This window comes from Ranitomeya imitator, chromosome 3 (genome assembly GCF_032444005.1).
Source record: "Ranitomeya imitator isolate aRanImi1 chromosome 3, aRanImi1.pri, whole genome shotgun sequence".
NCBI classification, from domain to species: Eukaryota; Metazoa; Chordata; class Amphibia; order Anura; family Dendrobatidae; genus Ranitomeya; species Ranitomeya imitator.
Window position 1 is genome coordinate 369467558 of NC_091284.1, and position 20826 is coordinate 369488383.

Below are 20826 nucleotides of genomic sequence, written 5' to 3' on the forward strand. Positions count from 1 at the left end.
CACTCTGCTTGTATTGACTCTATATAATATGAGATTCACTTTTTGTATTGAAGAACTGAAATAAATAAACTTTTGTATGATATTTTAATTTTGTGAGATGCGCTTGTATGTTTTTCTCTGAAACTATGCTGAGTTTTAGAGAAAAAACACACTTTTAATCGCCATCGGGGACCAAGCTTCCCCATTGACTAGTTGTACTGGCGGGTCCCCGGCGGCTTCTTCCCGCCTGCCGACGGTGACTGGCAAGCCTTTGGCTATATGCACATGCAGGCAGAGGCATGTCAGTCACTGTCAGTGGGGAGAAGCCAATGGGGAGAAGCCAATGGGGAGCCGTCTGTTTGACTTGGGCACAGTGAGGCTCGGTCTCCGGCGGTGATTAAAAGTGTGTGTATTGTAAAGCTAGTGGCTGGTACATGCTACCCATGGTTTTGTCAGGATGTATCTGCTGACAGGTTCCCTTTAAGTCTGCTGTCATATAGCATGACTGCACACTTGTAGTCTAAGACCTGACAACCCCTTTAATTACTGCATTTGTTCAAATGTAGGCTACCATAAGGCTATATTAACATCTGTGTAAAATGTCTGGGTGCACCCCAGTTTTTTCTTCAAACTGCACAAAAAACTGTAAGCATTCTAATTTATATCCATGTTTCACGTATCCACATACACTTGTATGGTCCATTCTTATCTACAAACATGGATCAGAATCTGTGAAAATCACAGATCGGAGTGTGAAGTTGTGGAGACTCGTACGTGTTATTCTGACCTGCCGCTTTCTAGTACATTACATGGAAAATTGAACAGTGTAATTCAAAAGTACAACTCGTCCTGCACTAAAAACTTCCCTCACGCCTGTATTTAACGGAGAGATAAAAAAAAGTTATGGGTCTTTGACTAAGGGGATGAAAAAATGAAAGAGCCAAAACAAAAAAATCAGCAAGTCCTTAAGGGGTTAAAGCATCTCTTATGTTAGCAACCTCTTGGCTTTTTTTTTGTCCTTAAAGGGGTCTTTATTACATCCAGGACCCCCACTGATAAGCTGTTACCAGTTACAGCCAGAGTAAACAATGTGTGGAGAGGTCATTCCATTTCAAGTGATCCCAATCTAAATATTTTTTACCTGATATTTGTTTTGTTTTTTGTGCTTTTTGATGTGCTTCTTTAGTGAATTAAAAATAATACATTTTGAGTTTTTATCTTCAGAATTTTTTTATACATTTCTAAAATTTTGAAAGCATGAATTTAAGGCTCGTAGGACTTTGCATTTTTTTTTATCATGTCTTAAAATTAAGATACAGAAATGGGGGAGGCACCATTTTGTTCAAAATTATACAGACTTTAATTTGATATGTCACAAGATTAGGTTTGTGTATATCTTGTTTTTGAGGAGTTAAATTCTAAATTTTGATAGGCAATTTCAGAAAAAACTATGTTACAAATAAAAAATAAAAAAATGCAAATGTGTTACTTGTGTTCTTGGTTACATTTTTTCCAGGATTCAAGTTGGGATCTCCTTAGGACCATAATTCGAATCATGATTTCCTAAATTATTATCATAATCTTTGGAGAGTACATTAGCCAGTTACCAGTGCCGATCATATTCAAGGACACATAACCAATTTTGTCATCCATTACCAGTCTTGTGCCACCTTCAACCACTTCATGGACTTCACTGTCGTTGCTGAATGAAAAAAATAATTTCTGTTTCACTACATGGAATGAAAATGTGGCATTGAGGAGTGCCTTTGATGGGCTCTGCTTCCTGTAACCAATGTGTTAACAAACCCTCCTCTTCTTCGCAGTCCTAATTTGTACAGTACATGAATTGTATGTTAGGAATATTTTTCACTCCAGTTGAAACGTTGTATGGTTGTTGATAATTGATGTGAATATGGCCTCTGAAGGCTAGATCAAGCTGCAAGGAGTTTCACCTGGCCTCCTAAACCTAAATTGCCATTCAGCTTCCACTCCAAAATCTTTCTCGTGATGACGTACATTCATAAAGTTTCCCCTGTTTTTACACTGTGCAAAACACCTATCCAAGAAGTAGTAGACCTTGCTCAAACTAACGCTTCTGTTCAGGTCCGCAAACAAAGCAAGGACAGTGTCGTGATGTACCAGGACTCGAAATGATACTTTGTTTTAGTATGGAAAGGGGAATGACAGCAGTTTCTGCCAGCGGATGATGATTGGTTTAATCATCAAACAAATAAAGCAGCACTTTGTAGTACCATAACATGCAAATATGAAAACTGAATTGCATTACTGCCCTAGAAGTATGAAAAATTGAGAAAGCTTAGGCATAAATTGGCCAATTCATGTGTACCTGGAAGCCATGTTTAGGCACTTCTCATTTCCAGGACCTAACTTAATGCTGTACAACGTGTATGGTAGGGAATTTAGCATGACTTAAATTACAATACTTATTAGTTTTTACAGATTACATATATTCAGTACATTCAAAACACATAATATCATATTTATACATGAAAAGAATAACAGCCAAATACAGTGGGTACAGAAAGTATTCAGACCCCTTTAAATTCTTCACTCTTTGCTTCACTGCAGCCATTTGGTAAATTCAACAAAGTTCTTTTTTTTTTTCGCATTAATGTACACTCAGCACCCCATTTTGACTGAAAAAAAACCCAGAAATGTAGAACTTTTTGCAAATTTAATAAAAAAGAAAAACTGAAATATATTGTAGTCACATGCTGTCCATTTTCTTGTGATCCTCCTTGAGATGGTTTCACTCCTTCATTGAAGTCCAGCTGTGTTTAATTCAACTGATAGGACTTGATTTGGAAAGGCACACACATATCTATATAAGACCTCACAGCTCACAGTGTATGTCAGACCAAATGAGAATCATGAGGTCAAAGGAACTGGCAAAGGAGCTCAAAGACAGAAATGTGGCAAGGCACATATCTGGCCAAGGTTACAACAGACTTTATGCATTACTCAACTCTCCTAAGAGCACAGTGGCCTCCATAATCCTTAAATGGAAGAAGTTTGGGACCACCAGAAGTCTTCCTAGACCTGGCAATCCAGCCAAACTGAGCAATCGTGGGAGAAGAGCCTTGGTGAGAGAGGTAAAGAAGAACCCCAAGATCACTGTGGCTGAGCTCCAGAGATGCAGTAGGGAGATGGGAGAAAGTTCCACAAAGTCAACTATCACTGCAGCCCTCCACCAGTCGGGCCTCCATGGCAGAGTGGCCCGAGGAAAAGCCTCTCCTCAGTGCAAGACATATGAAAGCCCGCATAGAGTTTGCTAAAAAAAAAACACATGAAAGACTCCCAGACTTTGAGAAATAAGATTCTCTGGTCTGATGAGATGATGATAATTTTATCGTGTTTAGTAGCAAAAGTTGAGCTAGTATGCCAAATTTCAGCATCATAGCCAGTATAGAACTCTAATGGCTATGTGCCAAAGTTTGCAAAATCCTCTTAGCTGAAGCCGCAGGCTTGGTGGAACCTCCAGTGAAAGGTCAACAGTGCCCAATGTATTTGAGGTCTGGCCCTAAAAATTTACAGAACCTCTTTTCAAACATACATGTACATCCTTATAAATTTTCAGCAAAATCGGAGGTCGAGTGGGGACGATTTTTAAAACTGGTCCACTTGATGTGGAATGACCCTTAAGGAAACTTTAAAGCGGCCAAGTACAGAGATATCATGGATGAAAACCTCTTCCAGACTGACCTGGACCTCAGATTTGGCCGAAGGTTCACCTTCCAGCAGGACAATGAACCTAAGCACACAGCTAAAATAACAAAGGAGTGGCTTTAGAACAACTCTGTGACCATTGTTCACTGGCCCAGCCAGAGCTCTGACCTAAACCCAATTGAGCATCTCTGGAGAGACCTGAAAATGGCTGTCCACCAACGTTCACCATCCAACCTGACAGAACTGGAGAGGATCTGCAAGGAAGAATGGCAGAAGACCCCAAATCCAGGTGTGAAAAACTTGTTGCATCATTCCCAAGAAGACTCATGGCTGTACTAGCTCAAAATGGTGGCTCTACTCAATACTGAGCAAAGGGTCTGAATACTTATGACCATGTGATATTTCAGCTTTTTTAATAAAATTGCAAAAATTACTGTATTTCTGTTTTGTTTTTTTCCAGCCAAGATGGGATGCAGAGTGTACATTAATGAGTAAAAAAAATAACTTTTAATTTACCAAATGGCTGCAATGAAACAGAGTGAAAAATTTAAAGGGTTTTGAATACTTTTCGTAACCACTGTACAAAGTGGCAAGTGCAATCGTTCACAGTCAAAATGTGTGCCTACAGTAACACAGTATAATACATGATTAATCTTTATCTAGATGTTATAAAGTGACAAGTGCATACTATCATAGCAATCCATGATGGTTTAACTGCTTATCCAGTCAAATGCATTTAATGTAACAAGTTTACAGAGACTAGCTGTATCAGCACACCTGTCCTCTTTAGCCCCGTAGCGTGGTGATGTCACCAGTAGCTCCACTCACCCCTTCTGACCGCTACCTCAGCGCTGCATCTGGCCGGGGCACACGAGGTCTCGCGGTCGCGTGGCTCCTGCCGCAATTCTCTCCCTAACCCACCACTCTGCCATAGCGGTAAACATAACGGTGGCTCACATTTCCGGAACCGCTTCCCTCCGCACTCAGCATCACAGTGAGTACAGTCTAATTTTATGCGCACGCAGTATTTGTGACACATCAGCGCTTCAACACACTAGGGGAGTATTTCTCATCTAAGCATATGGGCAATTAACTTTAATCGCAGTAATCCTTGTCAGCCAACACCTGACGGTCATCTGAGGACCTATAACCAAACGGAACCCTGCGCTACTACCACCAGCAGTAAGTTGGTTGTGTATTGAGAAAACCAGACCACATTTACTCAAAATCATACCTACTGTATATAAAAGTTGTATATTTATTTCAGCAGGGGCATCCACTAAAAACCTCTGAAGAATAAGTATCTGTGGTCATCACGATACCAGCATCAATTGCATAGGAATCACGTTTCTTCATTTCACAGTTCCATTCAATACCTGAGTGAGCACATATTATAAATCTATATAGTTTCACTATATTCACCAATACAAGCATTTATGCTCTCTTCTTTCATTCGCTAAAGATCCTAGTAGCACTTTAAGGACCCATCACAACATCCACTGCATAGCCAATGAGAATTAAGTAAGTGCTCTCTTATTACGTTATGGCTAAATTGCACTTACACGTATAAACACAGGTTAAAAAGAGGTCCCCGCACCCCAATGTGTGTTTCGCCCTTTCTTCATCGGGGTGTGTCTTTGGGAAAATGATGGACATTTAAATAGGGTCAGACGCCCAATTGCAACATGTATATATTAACCCCTTCATGACCCAGCCTATTTTGACCTTAAAGACCTTGCCATTTTTTGCAATTCTGACCAGTGTCCTTTTATGAGGTAATAACTCGGGAACGCTTCAACGGATCCTAGCGATTCTGAGAATGTTTTCTCGTGACATATTGGGCTTCATGTTAGTGGTAAATTTAGGTCAATAAATTCTGTGTTTATTTGTGATAAAAACGGAAATTTGGCGAAAATTTTGAAAATTTTGCAATTTTCACATTTTGAATTTTTATTCTGTTAAACCAGAGAGTTATGTGACACAAAATAGTTAATAAATAACATTTCCCACACGTCTACTTTACATCAGCACAATTTTGGAAACAAAATTATTTTTTGCTAGGAAGTTATAAGGGTTAAAATTTGACCAGCGATTTCTCATTTTTACAACGAAATTACAAAACCATTTTTTTTAGGGACCACCTCACATTTGAAGTCAGTTTGAGGGGTCTATATGGCTGAAAATACCCAAAAGTGACACCATTCTAAAAACTGCACCCCTCAAGGTGCACAAAACCACATTCCAGAAGTTTATTAACCCTTCAGGTGCTTCACAGCAGCAGAAGCAACATGGAAGGAAAAAATGAACATTTAACTTTTTAGTCACAAAAATGATCTTTCAGCAACAATTTTTTTATTTTCCCAATGGTAAAAGGAGAAACTGAACCACGAAAGTTGTTGTCCAATTTGTCCTGAGTACGCTGATACCTCATATGTGGGGGTAAACCACTGTTTGGGCGCACGGCAGGGCTTGGAAGGGAAGGAGCGCCATTTGACTTTTTGAATGAAAAATTGGCTGCACTCTTTAGCGGACACCATGTCACATTTGGAGAGCCCCCGTGTGCCTAAAAATTGAAGCTCCCCCACAAGTGATCCCTATTTGGAAACTAGACGCCCCAAGGAACTTATCTAGATGCATAGTGAGCAATTTAAACCCCCAGGTGCTTCACAAATTGATCCGTAAAAATGAAAAAGTACTTTTTATTCACAAAAAAATTCTTTTAGCCTCAATTTTTTCATTTTTACATGGGCAACAGGATAAAATGGATCCTAAAATTTGTTGGGCAATTTTTCCTGAGTACACCGATACCTCACATGTGGGGGTAAACCACTGTTTGGGCACATTGTAAGGCTCGGGAGGGAAGGAGTGCCATTTGACTTTTTGAATGAAAAATTATCTCCATCGTTAGCGGACACCATGTCGCGTTTGGAGAGACCCAGTGTGCCTAAACATTGGAGCTCCCCCACAAGTGACCCCATTTTGGAAACTGGACCCCCCAAGGAACTTATCTAGATGCCTAGTGAGCACTTTAAACCCTCAGGTGCTTCACAAATTGATCCGTAAAAATGAAAAAGTACTTTTTTTTCACAAAAAAATTATTTTCGCCTCAATTTTTTCATTTTCACATGGGCAATAGGATTAAATAGATCCTAAAATTTGTTGGGCAATTTCTCCCGAGTACGCCGATACCTCATATGTGGGGGTAAACCACTGTTTGGGCACACGGCAGGGCTCGGAAGGGAAGGCGCGCCATTTGACTTTTTGAATGGAAAATTAGCTCCAATTGTTAGCGGACACCATGTCGCGTTTGGAGAGCCCCTGTGTGCCTATGCATTGGAGCTCCCCCACAAGTGACCCCATTTTGGAAACTAGACCCCCCAAGGAACTTATCTAGATGCATACTGAGCACTTTAAACCCCCAGGTACTTCACAGAAGTTTATAACGCAGAGCCATGAAAATAAAAAATAATTTTTCTTTCCTCAAAAATGATTTTTTAGCCTGGAATTTCCTATTTTGCCAACGGTAATAGGAGAAATTGGACCACAAATTTTGTTGTCCAGTTTGTCCTGAATACGCAGATACCCCATATGTGGGGGTAAACCACTGTTTGGGCGCACGGCAGGGCTCAGAAGGGAAGGCACGCCATTTGGCTTTTTAAATGGAAAATTAGTTCCAATCATTAGCGGACACCATGTCGCGTTTGGAGAGCCCCTGTGTGCCTAAACATTGGAGATCCCCCCACAAATGACCCCATTTTGGAAACTAGACCCCCAAAGGAACTAATCTAGATGTGTGGTGAGCACTTTGAACCCTCAAGTGCTTCACAGAAGTTTATAACGCAGAGCCATGAAAATAAAAAAAAATTTTTCTTTTCTCAAAAATGATTTTTTAGCCCACAATTTTTTATTTTCCCAAGGGTAACAGGAGAAATTTGACCCCAAAAGTTGTTGTCCAGTTTCTCCTAAGTACGCTGATACCCCATATGTGGGGGTAAACCACTGTTTGGGCACATGATGGGGCTCGGAAGTGAAGTAGTGACGTTTTGAAATGCAGACTTTGATGGAATGCTCTGCGGGCGTCACGTTGCGTTTGCAGAGCCCCTGATGTGGCTGAACAGTAGAAACCCCCCACAAGTGACCCCATTTTTTAAACTAGACCCCGAAAGGAACTTATCTAGATGTGAGGTGAGCACTTTGAACCCCCAAGTGCTTCACAGAAGTTTATAACACAGAGCAGTGAAAATAATAAATACGTTTTCTTTCCTCAAAAATAATTTTTTAGCCCAGAATTTTTTAATTTTCCCAAGGGTAACTGGAGAAATTTGACCCAATATTTGTTGTCCAGTTTCTCCTGAGTACGGTGATACCCCATATGTGGGGGTAAACTACTGTTTGGGCACATGCCGGGGCTCGGAAGTGAAGTAGTGACGTTTTGAAATGCAGACTTTGATGGAATGCTCTACGGGCGTCACGTTGCGTTTGCAGAGCCCCTGATGTGGCTAAACAGTAGAAACCCCCCACAAGTGACCCCATTTTGGAAACTAGACCCCGAAAGGAACTTATCTAGATATGTGGTGAGCACTTTCAACCCCCAAGTGCTTCACAGAAGTTTATAACGCAGAGCCGTGAAAATAATAAATACGTTTTCTTTCCTCAAAAATAATTTTTTAGCCAAGAATTTTTTATTTTCCCAAGGGTTACAGGAGAAATTGGACCCCAAAAGTTGTTGTCCAGTTTCTCCTGAGTACGCTGATACCCCATGTGTGGGGGTAAACCACTGTTTGGGCACACGTCGGGGCTCAGAAGGGAAGTAGTGACTTTTGAAATGCAGACTTTGATGGAATGGTCTGCGGACATCACGTTGCGTTTGCAGAGCCCCTGGTGTGCCTAAACAGTAGAAACCCCCCACAAGTGACCCCATTTTGTAAACTAGACCCCCCAATGAACTTATCTAGATATGTGGTGAGCACTTTGAACCCCCAAGTGCTTCACAGACGTTTACAACGCAGAGCCGTGAAAATAAAAAATCATTTTTCTTTCCTCAAAAATGATGTTTTAGCAAGCAATTTTTTATTTTCTCAAGGGTAACAGGAGAAATTGGACCCCAGTAATTGTTGCGCAGTTTGTCCTGAGTAGGCTGGTACCCCATATGTGGGGGTAAACCACTGTTTGGGCACACGTCGGGGCTCGGAAGTGAGGAAGCACCATTTGACTTTTTGAATACAACATTGGCTAGAATCAATGGTGGCGCCATGTTGCATTTGGAGACCCCCTGATGTGCCTAAACAGTGGAAACCCCTCAATTCTAACTCCAACACTAACCCCAACACACCGCTAACCCTTATCCCAACTGTAGCCGTAACCCTAATCACAACCCTAACCCCAACACACCCCTAACCACAACCCTAACCCCAACACACCCCTAACCCTAACCACAACCCTAATTCCAACCCAACCCTAACCCTAAGGCTATGTGCCCACGTTGCGGATTCGTGTGAGTTTTTTCAGCACCATGTTTGAAAAATCCGCGGGTAAAAGGCACTGCGTTTTACCTGCGGATTTACCACGGATTGCCAGTGCTTTTTGTGCGGATTTCACCTGCGGATTCCTATTGAGGAACAGGTGTAAAACGCTGCGGAATCCGCACAAAGAATTGACTTGCTGCGGAAAATACAACGCTGCGTTTCCGCGTGGTATTTTCCGCACCATGGGCACAGCGGATTTGGTTTTCCATATGTTTACATGGTACTGTAAACCTGATGGAACACTGCTGCGGATCCGCTGCGGCCAATCCGCTGCGGATCCGCAGCCAAATCCGCACCGTGTGCACATAGCCTAATTCTAAAGGTATGTGCACACGCTGCGGAAAACGCTGCGGATCCGCAGCAGTTTCCCATGAGTTTACAGTTCAATGTAAACCTATGGGAAACAAAAATCGCTGTGCACATGCTGCAGAAAAACTGCACGGAAACGCAGGGGTTTACATTCCGCAGCATGTCACTTCTTTCTGCGGATTCCGCAGCGGTTTTACAACTGCTCCAATAGAAAATCGCAGTTGTAAAACCGCAGTGAAATGCGCAGAAAAACCGCGGTAAATCTGCGATAAATCCACAGCGGTTTAGCACTGCGGATTTATGAAATCCGCTGCGGAAAAATCCGCAGAGGACCAGAATACATGTGCACATTCCTAACCCTAACCCTAACCCTAACCCTACCCCTAACCCTATCCCTAACCCTAACCCTAACCCTAACCCTAACCCTACCCCTAACCCTAACCCTAGTTCTAACTCCAACCATAGTGGGGGGAAAAGAAAAAAAAAATTCTTTATTTTATTATTGTCCCTACCTATGGGGGTGACAAAGGGGGGGGGTCATTTACTGTTTTTTTTTTTATTTTGATCACTGTGAGGTTTTATCACAATGATCAAAATTCACTCTGGAACGAATCTGCCGGCCGGCAGATTCGGCGGGCGCACTGCGCATGCGCCCGCCATTTTGGAAGATGGCGGCGCCCAGGAAAGAAGACGGACGGACCCCGGGAGGCTAGGTAAGTATAAGGGGGGGGGGAGATCAGGGCACGGGGGGGGGGGGCGTCGGAGCACGGGGGGTGGATCGGAGCATGGGGGGGGGATCGTAACACGGGGTGGTGGATCGGAGAACGGGGGGTGGATCGCAGTGTGGGGGGGTGGATCGCAGTGCAGGGGGGTGGATCGGAGTGCAGGGGGGTGGGATTGGAGCACGGGGGGTGGGATTGGAGCATGGGGGGAGCGGACAGGAGGACGGGGGAGTGGAGCACAGGACGGAGGGGAGCGGACCACCGATCGGAGGGCTGGGGGGCGATGGGTGGGGTGGGGGCACATTAGTGTTTCCAGCCATGGCCGATGATATTACAGCATCGGCCATGGCTGGATTGTAATATTTCACCAGTTTTTTAGGTGAAATATTACAAATCGCTCTGATTGGCAGTTTCACTTTCAACAGCCAATCAGAGCGATCGTAGCCACGGGGGGGTGAAGCCACCCCCCCTGGGCTAAACTACCACTCCCCCTGTCCCTGCAGGCCAGGTGAAATTACAGTTAACCCTTTCACCCGGCCTGCAGTAACGCGATTCCGCCATGACGCATACGCTGCGTCATGGGTCGGAATGGCACCGACTTTCATGACGCAGCGTATGCGTCAAAGGTCGGGAAGGGGTTAATCACCTGAATACGAAAGATATTTAGAATTGAGAGTCCTCAGTGGTTGATACCTTTTAATGGCTAACTGAAAAGATGGTAACAAATTGCAAGCTTTCAAGACTACACAGGTCTCTTCATCAGGCAAAGACTAAAACAAATTCTGAAGAATCACATATTTATACACAACATAGCATAGAAAGAAAAAAAGGAAAAACCATGGATATGACAGGTGACATGAAGCAGAATTACCATGAGTGATAAACAGTTATGTCCATAAATATTGGGCCAGTTCTTAGATAAGGATTGTTTTATTGTCCTCTGATTAGGGTCTCCGTTGTGATGACCCCACATGGTCTGAGGGGCAAGTTCCTTAGTTGATGTAAAACGACATAAATCCATGCAACACATTCATTCCTGCAGTGAGAGTGTCGAAGGTCGTCATCAGTTTATATTCCCAGACTCTTCTGTCTCTCTGAGATTTGAAGTTACCTTTTAACACAAGTAATTTCATGTCCATAATTTTATGATTTGGGAGACAAAAATGTATTGCCACAGGTAGATCCATTCTTTTTTCTCTTATTGTATGGCGGTGAGAATTCATTCTTGTTCTAAGCTTTTGCCCTGTCTCCCCCACATACAGACCCCCAGTTTTGTGCACATGATGCTTGCAGCGTCCGAGGCGCGCCCGCGGTCCGTTCCCCGCTCTCGCAGATCGGGGATCTGCGAGAACGGGGACGTTACCGCGACCCCGGAATGCGGCCCCGTTAAAAACATTGCGTTAGCGCAATCCGCTAGCGCTAAACGGATTGCACTAACGCAATGTGACCCTAGCCTTAGAGCAGCTGTTAATCCAGGGACCCTATAGACGTAGGGTACTAGATCTGGCCCATTCTCATGTTTTGGGGGGACATCTAGACATAGATATAACCCAAGACCGAGTCCTTCAGAGGTTCTACTGGCCTGTGTGTCACTGTGAAATTGTTAATTTCTGCTGATCCTGCCCTACCTGTCAGCTAACTGCTCCTGTATCCCACTTCCGCAGTCCCCTAGTTCTGTTACCCATTGTAATGGTCCCCTTTGATCGGAATGCCATGGACCTGGTTATACCCCTAGTTAAGTCCTCCCGAGGCCACCAATACACCTTGGTGATGATGGACTATGCGACACGGTACCACTGAGGAACTCCTCAGCCAGTAGTATAGCCCAAGAGCTAGTCCATATTTTCTCCCAGACTGGCCTGTCCAGGGAGATTCTGACGGATGAAGAAACACCGTTCATGTCCAAGGTAATGAGAGTGTTAAGCCCTGGAGATTACCCAACTCAGGACACCTGTGTACTATCCGCAGACAGACAGCTTCATGGAAAGATTCAACAAGACCTTGAAGTCTATGCTGAAGAAGGTCATGGCAAAGGATGGCCGGGACTGGGACTGCCTGCTACCGTACCTACTGTTCTCCATTAGAGAAGTCCCACAGGTCTCTATGGAGTTTTCACTGTTCAAATTGTTAAACGGACGGCACCCTCAGATTAACCTGCTGAAACCATGGCACGACAGGAACCCAGTAGAAGCAACATGCCTAGGGGCCCATCCTGAAGCCAGTGTCAAGGATATCACAGTGGCAGAGACATTATTGCCAGCCCAGAAACAACAGTGCTGTGTGCTGCTTCAGCGGAACTGGGACCTGTTTTCAGAGGTGCCAGTTTGTACGTGTAACCGGGTCTGCCGTGCTGGAGTACCTCTTTCAGTACCACCCCGTGTTTCAGGAGGTCCACTCTGCTTTGGCTGGAGTCGGAATGAAGGACGCTGGATGGAATTCCTTGATTACATGGGCGCATATAAAAGATCACTGTGTCTCCACATATTTCCAGTATGGCCACACTTTACTCCCAGGACACAGAATATATCACACAGATACAGAGGGTGGGCCAATTGAAAAGCGGCAGGCCAGACATATATTACTATAGCCGCAGGTGGCCGGAGCCTGCCGATATTTACTGTGGGAATTACAAAGGTGGGGAAGATCAAAAGGGGCGCAGCCTGTGAGCTGATGCATTAGGGACATGCATCTCACCTGGAACCTATTATACATACATATAACTGCACAACATATTCTTGGTGCGGTGGGGTTCCGTAACACGGCTACACTTTTCAGAGACTCGATCGGCATACACAGTCTGATCCTTAACAGATTGGTTTGGGGATGACCGAAGTTTATGGGGTGGGGTACAAGTTCCGTTTGTCGACTTAGTCCATCGGCGTTACCGTTTTGTTTGCCGGGTCTGTAGTACATGGTGAAGTCCAGAGGTTGTAGGGCTAAACTCCACCGCAGTAATCTGACGTTGTCTCCGGAGACCCGATTAAGCCAGACTAGGGTACTAGGGTCCGTTAGGAGGGAAAACTGTCGTCCATACAAATATGGTTGCAACTTTTTCAGTGCCCATACTTCCGCCAGGCACTCCTTCTCGATGGCTGCATAGCTTCTCGGGGCAGTAGTTTCCGACTCAGATAAGCTACCGGGTGTTCTTGGCCGTCCAGCCCGACTTGGCTCAGTATTGCCCCCAATCCAAACATAGAAGCGTCTGTGTGCACAAGGAAACGTTTAGTTGGATCGGGTGCGGCCAATACAGGGGTATTGGTGAGGGCGTCCTTTAGCTGGCGGAAGGCTTCCTTACGCTCTGGGGTCCAGGTTACCTGGCGGGGTTGGTTCTTACGGGTCAGATCAGTGAGGGGCTTGGCTACGCTGCTGTAATTGGAAACAAATTTCCTGTAGTACCCCGCTGTCCCTAGAAACGCCATGACTTTTGTTTTAGTGCGTGGGGTGGGCCATTTGGCTATGGCCTCAATCTTGGCTGGTTCTGGTCACTGTTTCCCACTTCCCACTCAATGCCCTAAATACTGAACCTCTGCTTTGCCCACGTGACACTTGTTTGGGTTCAGGGTGATTCTGGCCTTGTGGATCCTGTCCAATACTGTCTCTAGGTGATTTAGATGCTCTTCCCATGTCGCGCTGTAGATGGCGATGTCATCCAGGTAGTTACAAGCATAGTCCTGGAGACCATCCAGAAGCCGGTCAGCCAGCCTCTGGAAGGTCGCCGGGGCATTCTTCATGGCATAATTCAAAACTGGAATAAGCCGAACGGGGTGACAAATGTCGACTTGGGAATAGCGTCAGGACTAAGGGGAATCTGCTAGTAGCCTTTGCATAGATCGATGGTGGTCAAATACCTTGCCCCCGCCAGCCGGTCTAACAACTCATCCACATGCGGCATGGGATAGGCATCCGTCACCGTTTTCTCATTGAGCTTACGATAGTCTACACAAAACCGTGTAGTCCCATCCTTCTTGGGCACTAACACTACGGGGGATGCCCAGGGACAATCTGACTCCTCAATGACCCCTAAACGCAACATCTATTGTATCTCTTGTCACATCCCTTCTCGTACAGACTCAGGGACGCGGAAGGGGGGTTGTCGCAGGGGGGTCCGATCCTGGGTCTCCACCTTGTGTTGTGCCAGGCGAGTGTACCCTGGTCTCTCTGAAAACATCCTCTGTCGCTGCCTCAACAACGCCTCCACCTGTTGTCTCTCCCGGGGACCTAGGTCTTCACCCAAGTGTACCTGGTCCCATGTTTTAGACTGAGTCCTTTCCCCTAAGACATCAGGCAAGGGAAGTCTGGCTAAATCCTCTGCTTCAGATGCATAGATGGCCACTACCTCTTCAGGGCGTTCCCGGAGGGCTTCAGCATATTCACGTGAAACATGCGGATAACCCTGGGGTCGTCACAATCGGCGACATTATAGGTGGTGTCGGCTATTTTCCCCACTACCTGGTAGGGCCCCTGCCATGCAGCTTGGAACTTGTTCTGCCTAGTGGGCTCTAACACCAGTACCTTCTGTCCTATTTCCAAGGTGCATTCTCTGGCCCTCCGATTGTACCATACGCGCTGGCGCCGCTGGGCCGCTTGCATGTTCCCACGTACAGCCTGGGTCAACTCCTGTAGGCGGTCCCGGAATTCCAGCACATAGGGTATAATAGGTACCCCTTCTATGATGCCCTCCCCTTCCCAGTGTTCTAGCACTAAGTCTAGGGGTCCCCTTACCCGCCTCCCGTATACCAGTTCGAACGGGGAGAACCCCGTGGATTCTTGGGGCACCTCCCGATAGGCAAACAGGAGGTGTGGCAAGAATTTCTCCCAGTCCCTGTAGGTCCTGGTAAAAGTCCCAATGAGTTGCTTTAACGTCCCGTTAAAGCGTTCACACAACCCATTGGTTTGCGGGTGGTACGGGGCGCTTCTAATGGACTTTCCGCCGCACAGCTTCCACAGTTGGTTGGTCACCTCTGCTGTAAACTGGGTACCCTGGTCCGAGATAATCTCCTGGGGAAATCCAACCAGTGAGAAAACCTGGAGCAGGGCAGCCGCCACAGTCTCTGCCAGTATGTTAGGTAACGCAACCGCCTCTGGATACCGTGTGGCATAATCTACTACTGTCAATATATACCTTTTCCCTGATTGACAGGGTTTGGCTAATGGCCCTATCAGATCGACTGCTACCCGGCTAAATGGTTCCTCCACAATGGGGAGGGGGCGTAATTTTGGCCTTGCATCGATCTCCGCTCTTGCCAATGCGCTGGCAACTGTCACAGGTCTTGCAGTACTGACGAAAATCATAGGTTACCCCCGGCCAAAAGAAGTTTTGTGTCAGACGATGCCTGGTGCGACTGACGCCGAAGTGCCCAGCCATGTCATGAGAGATTCGCAGTAACTCCTGCCTATACTTCTTGGGAACTACCAGCTGTCGTTTTATAGTGGGGCTCGTCCCTGTGTGATGCTGCTCTGTGATCCGGTAGAGGAGTCCCTGCTTCAATACAAACTGTTCCCCTTCCAGTACCCCTCTCCCCTCCTGTGCCTTCCCACGATATCCCTCCATTGAAGGATCCTCAAGTAACTCCCTCTTAAATTCAGCTGGAGTGGCCCAAGAAATGTGTCTGGCTATGGGAATACGTGTAGGGCTGGGATGTCTTACCTGTGCCTCCTCTGAGTGTGATTCCGCCTCCGCAGCTCGAGCTTGTCTCCGGGTGGTCACAGGATATGTCTCAGCCAGAGGGGCAACCGAGAAGGCAGACAACATGGGCCCCAAGTCATTTCCCAGCAAGACGTCTGCAGGAAAATCCTCCATCAAGCCGACCTCAACAAGGCCATCCCACGACTCCCCAGTTCAGGTGAATCCTGGCAGTGGGCAGTCGATGTATGGCTCCCCCTGCTACACGGACTGCCACTGTCCGGTCCATCTTCTCTTGGTCCCAGACGAGATGAGGCTTCACCAGGGTCAAAGTCGCCCCGGAATCTCTTAGTCCCTGCATACGTTTCCCATTAACCCACACGACCTGTCGATGCTGTTGTCGATTATCTGCCCGGGCTGCCTGCACGGGGTCTACTTCATGCAGCACTTCCTCCATCGCTTCCACCCCTTGGCCCCCAATGCCGGGTCAGCTTTGCCTTGGTAGCAGTGTACAGCGGCCCGGCGGAAGGTAGCTGTTCCCGCCTTTGGCCACTGGGTATGCTGAGTCTGGTTGGGACATTGTCTTTGCAGGTGGCCCAGCTGATGACAGGTGTGGCATCGCACCCCAGGGGGACTGTGGTAGGCGGGGTTTTTAGCTGGTCCTCCTACAATCTTCTGTGGTTTGGGGGCCTCCAGGTCCATGGGCGGACCCCTAGTGACCATCTTTGATCCGGACAGCTGAGGCCTCCTGGCATCATGATGTTCATCGGTCAGACGAGCGGCCTCCTCAGTAGTCGTTGGCCGCCTGTCCCAAAGCCATTCCTGTGTCTTGGGGTTAGTCCATTAAAGAATCGTTCTAACAAGAAGAGCTGGAGGACATCCTCCTTAGTGATTGCTTGGCTCCCTTGTACCCACTGTAGAAGTGACCGCCGTAATTTACAGGCCCATTCAGCGTGGGTATCGGTTACTCGTTTTATAAGTCCGCGGAACTTTTGGCGGTATGCCTCTGGTGTCAGCGCATACCGGGCCAAGATCACTTCTTTGATCCGCTCATAGTCCATACAGTCCTCATCAGGTACCGTGCGATAGGCATCAGCTGCCCGGCCTGTCAGCTTGCTGGCCAGAATCTGAACCCGTTCCTCCGGCTTCACTTGATGAAGGGCACACTGCCGCTCAAAGTCCTGCAGAAAGCCATCAATGTCTTCCTCTGCCTCCCCCCAACTTTCGGAAAAGGCATTATACTGGATCTTTTTGTGGCTTACTGTTGAAGGTACCTGGGCGGAGGCCAGAGCTCCCCCTGCTCGCTGACTCTCCACCTTGGCCAGCTCCACTTTGGTCCGCTCTGCCAACTCCATCTTGGCTAGCTCTATCCTGGTCCGCTCGGCCATCTTTTCCTTCAGATCAGTACGCACATCAGCCATCACCTCTCGTATGATCTCTACTTCAGGGTTTGGGCCATAGAACGCCAGTCTGTTCTTTACCTCCCTCTGGAATTCAGTCTCCTCCACGTTCACATTGGGGGGTGCTGCACTGTCGTTTCCATGATGGCTGCTATCAAATCCGCTTTTGTTTTGTTGCTGGCGATTAACCCTCGAGCTTCCACCTCATCTTTTAATGTAGTCCTCTTTAACTTCTGGTAGTTGTTTTCCATCCATTCCTTTCCTCCTGTAGACTGGGTATCACATCCCGCTGTCTGCCACCAGTGTAACGGGGTCTGCCACCCCATGTTTCAGGAGGTCCACTCTGCTTTGGCTGGAGTCGGAATGAAGGACGCTGGCTGGAATTCCTTGATTACATGGGCGCATATAAAAGATCACTGCGTCTCCACATATTTCCAGTATGACCACACTTTACTCACAGGACACAGAATATATATCACACAGATACAGAGGGCGGGCCAATTGAAAAGCGGCAGGCCAGACATATATTACTATAGCCGCAGGTGGCCGGAGCCTGCCGATATTTACTGTGGGAATTACAAAGGTGGGGAAGATCAAAAGGGGAATATCTTGTCCCCTCTGCCCAGGGGTGTAGCCTGTGGGCTGATGCATTAGGGACATGCATCTCACCTGGAACCTATTATACATACATATATCTGCACAACATATTCTTGGTGCGGTGGGGTTCCGTAACAGTACGCATGTTGTGGTGCATGAAATACTGACAGAACTGCATGTGAGGGTAAACCAAAATCTATCAGATTCCCAAAGCCTGCCATGAGGTGATCTCCAAAGAGGTGAGGAGGATGTTGAGCCTGGGCATCATCGAGTAGTCAGGAGGATGTTGAGCCTGGGCATCATCGAGTAGTCAAAGAGTGGCTGGTCCAGCCCTATTGTCCTTGTGTTGAAGCCAGACGGAGAGTGGCGGTTCTGTAATGACTGCAGGAGGCTGAATGAGGTGTCCAAGTTCGATGCGTATCCGATGCCCCGGGTCAATGAGCTCATTGAGAGGCTAGAGTCAGCCAGATATATCACCAACCTGGACTTAACAAAAGGTTACTTGCAAATTCTCCTGTCCCCAAGTGCCAAGGAGAAGGTGGCCTTCTCTACACCTGACTGCTACTTTCTATATACCAGGATGCCGTTCGGTCTGCAGTGAGCTCCAGCTACCTTCCAGAGAGCCATGGACTGGATCCTAGCCCCTCACAAAAAGTACCCTTCACCTTATATTGATGATATTGTGATATTCAGCCTGGACTGGGGAAGTTACCTGCAAAAGGTCCAGGCGGTTCTGGATGTACTGAAGAAGACAGGGTTTACCATAAACCCAAAAAAGTGCGCCATGGGGAAAGAAAAAGCAAAATAATTAGGCTACATCATCGGAAAGGGGCGAGATAAAGCCGCAAGTAGACAAGGTGGAGGCAATCCAAAAGTGGCCACAACCGGTCTCCAAAAAGCAGGTCAGGGCATTTCTGGGAATTGTGTGATACTATCAGCAATTTATCCAGAATTTTGCCTTGATAGCCGCCCGCTAACTGATCTTCTGAAGGGCACAAAGTCGTCGATGGTCAAATGATCCTCTGAAGCTGAGATGGCATTCCAGGAGTTGAAGATTGCTCTGTGCATACAGCCGGTCTTAGTCGCATCGGATTTCCTTAAGGAGTTTGTGCTCCAGACGGACATCTCCGACATTGGGATAGGAGCTGTGTTGTCCCAGGAGATAGATGGGGACAAACATTCAGTCCTATATCTGCGCCCATGAGATGGATGAGGAAAAAGAAGGGGAAGAATGCCCAGTTGACTAGATGATTTTTAGCGCTCCGTGACTTTAATTTTCATGTCGAGCACAGGCCAGGGAAGTTGCATGGGAATGTAAATGCCCTGTCCAGACTCCCCTTTTATCAAGTAAAGGTGCCAAAACCCCTGGCTTTGGGCAGAGGGGGATATGTGACAAAGTCACTGGTAAAGTGCTGGAGGGGAGATATGTTTCACTGTGCTTACTGGCATCAGTGATGTAAAACCCAGAGATTTTCCTCCAGCACACTAAGTACGGTGAGAGGTTACAGATAATTTGTATAATGAGCTAAGTTTTATGTGAACATCCATAGAGCTAGTGGGAGAATGTCCACCTTATCTCGACCCCAGGGTGTGGCCTGGGGATTAAGCAGCTGGCCTTCAGAGGCAGTAGTTGTTCAGTGTCTGGAGAGTTACACTCCAGAGAAATTGTTGTGCCGGAAACAACCTGAACTGTATGTGTTCTACTAGCGGTGAGCGAGAGGACTCCCTCTCTCAGAAGGACTGTGCTTGGTGTTACCATTTTGTTTTATTTTCCTGTTTTGCTCAGAGGGCTGTATTTGTTTTACTACAGCTTTGTTTATGCTGCACCTAATAAACTAAAGGAAGTTCTTAAAGAGACAGTGTTCCCATGCTTATCTCTGTGTACAGCCGAGTGAACTGATCTACCACAATATGGTAGAAATATCAAAAGGTTGATACATAAAATGAGAATAATGGGGATAGGGGAAAATATGTGTAAGTGGGTTAAGAGCTGGCTCAGGGAAAGGAAACAAAGGGTGGTTATTAATGGAGCACACTTGGACTGGGTCGTGGTTAGCAGTGGGGTACCACAGGGGGCAGTATTGGGCCCTCTTCTTTTTAACATATTTATTAATGACCTTGTAGGGGGCATTCAGAGTAGAATTTCAATTTTATATTACAGGATGATTCATGTAAACTAGAAGCTTGGGCTGATAAATGGCAAATGAGCTTTAATGGGGATAAATGTAAGGTCATGCACTTGGGTAGAAGTAATAAAATGTATAACTATGCACTTAATTCTAAAACTCTGGACAAAACCGTCAATGAAAAAGACCTGGGAGTATGGGTGGATGACAAACTCATGTTCAGTGGCCAGTGTCAGGCAGCTGCTACAAAGGCAAATAAAATAATGGGATGCATTAAAAGAGGCATAGATGCACATGAGGAGAACATAATTTTACCTCTATACAAGTCACTAGTTCGACCACACTTAGAATACTGTGCACAGTTCTGGTCTCCGGTGTAAAAGAAAGACATACTGTAGCTGAACTAGAGCGCGTGCAGAGAAGAGCGACCATGGTTATTAGAGGACTGGGGGGTCTGCAATACCAAGATAGGTTATTACACTTGGGACTATTTAGTTTGGAAAAACGAAGACTAAGGGGTGATCTTATTTTAATGTATAAATGTGTGAGGGGACAGTGCTAAGACCTTTCTGATGATCTTTTTAATTATAGACCTGAGACAGGGACAAGGGGGCATCCTCTGCTGTTGGAGGAAAAAAGGTTTAAGCATAATAACAGATGCGGATTCTTTACTGTAAGAGCAGTGAGACTATGGAACTCTCTGCCGTATGATGTTGTAATGAGTGATTCATTATTTAAATTTAAGAGGGGACTGGATACCTTTCTGGAAAAGTATAATGTTACAGGGTATATACACTAGATTGCTTGTTAGGGCGTTGATCCAGGGAACTAGTCTGATTGCCGTATGTGGAGTCGGGA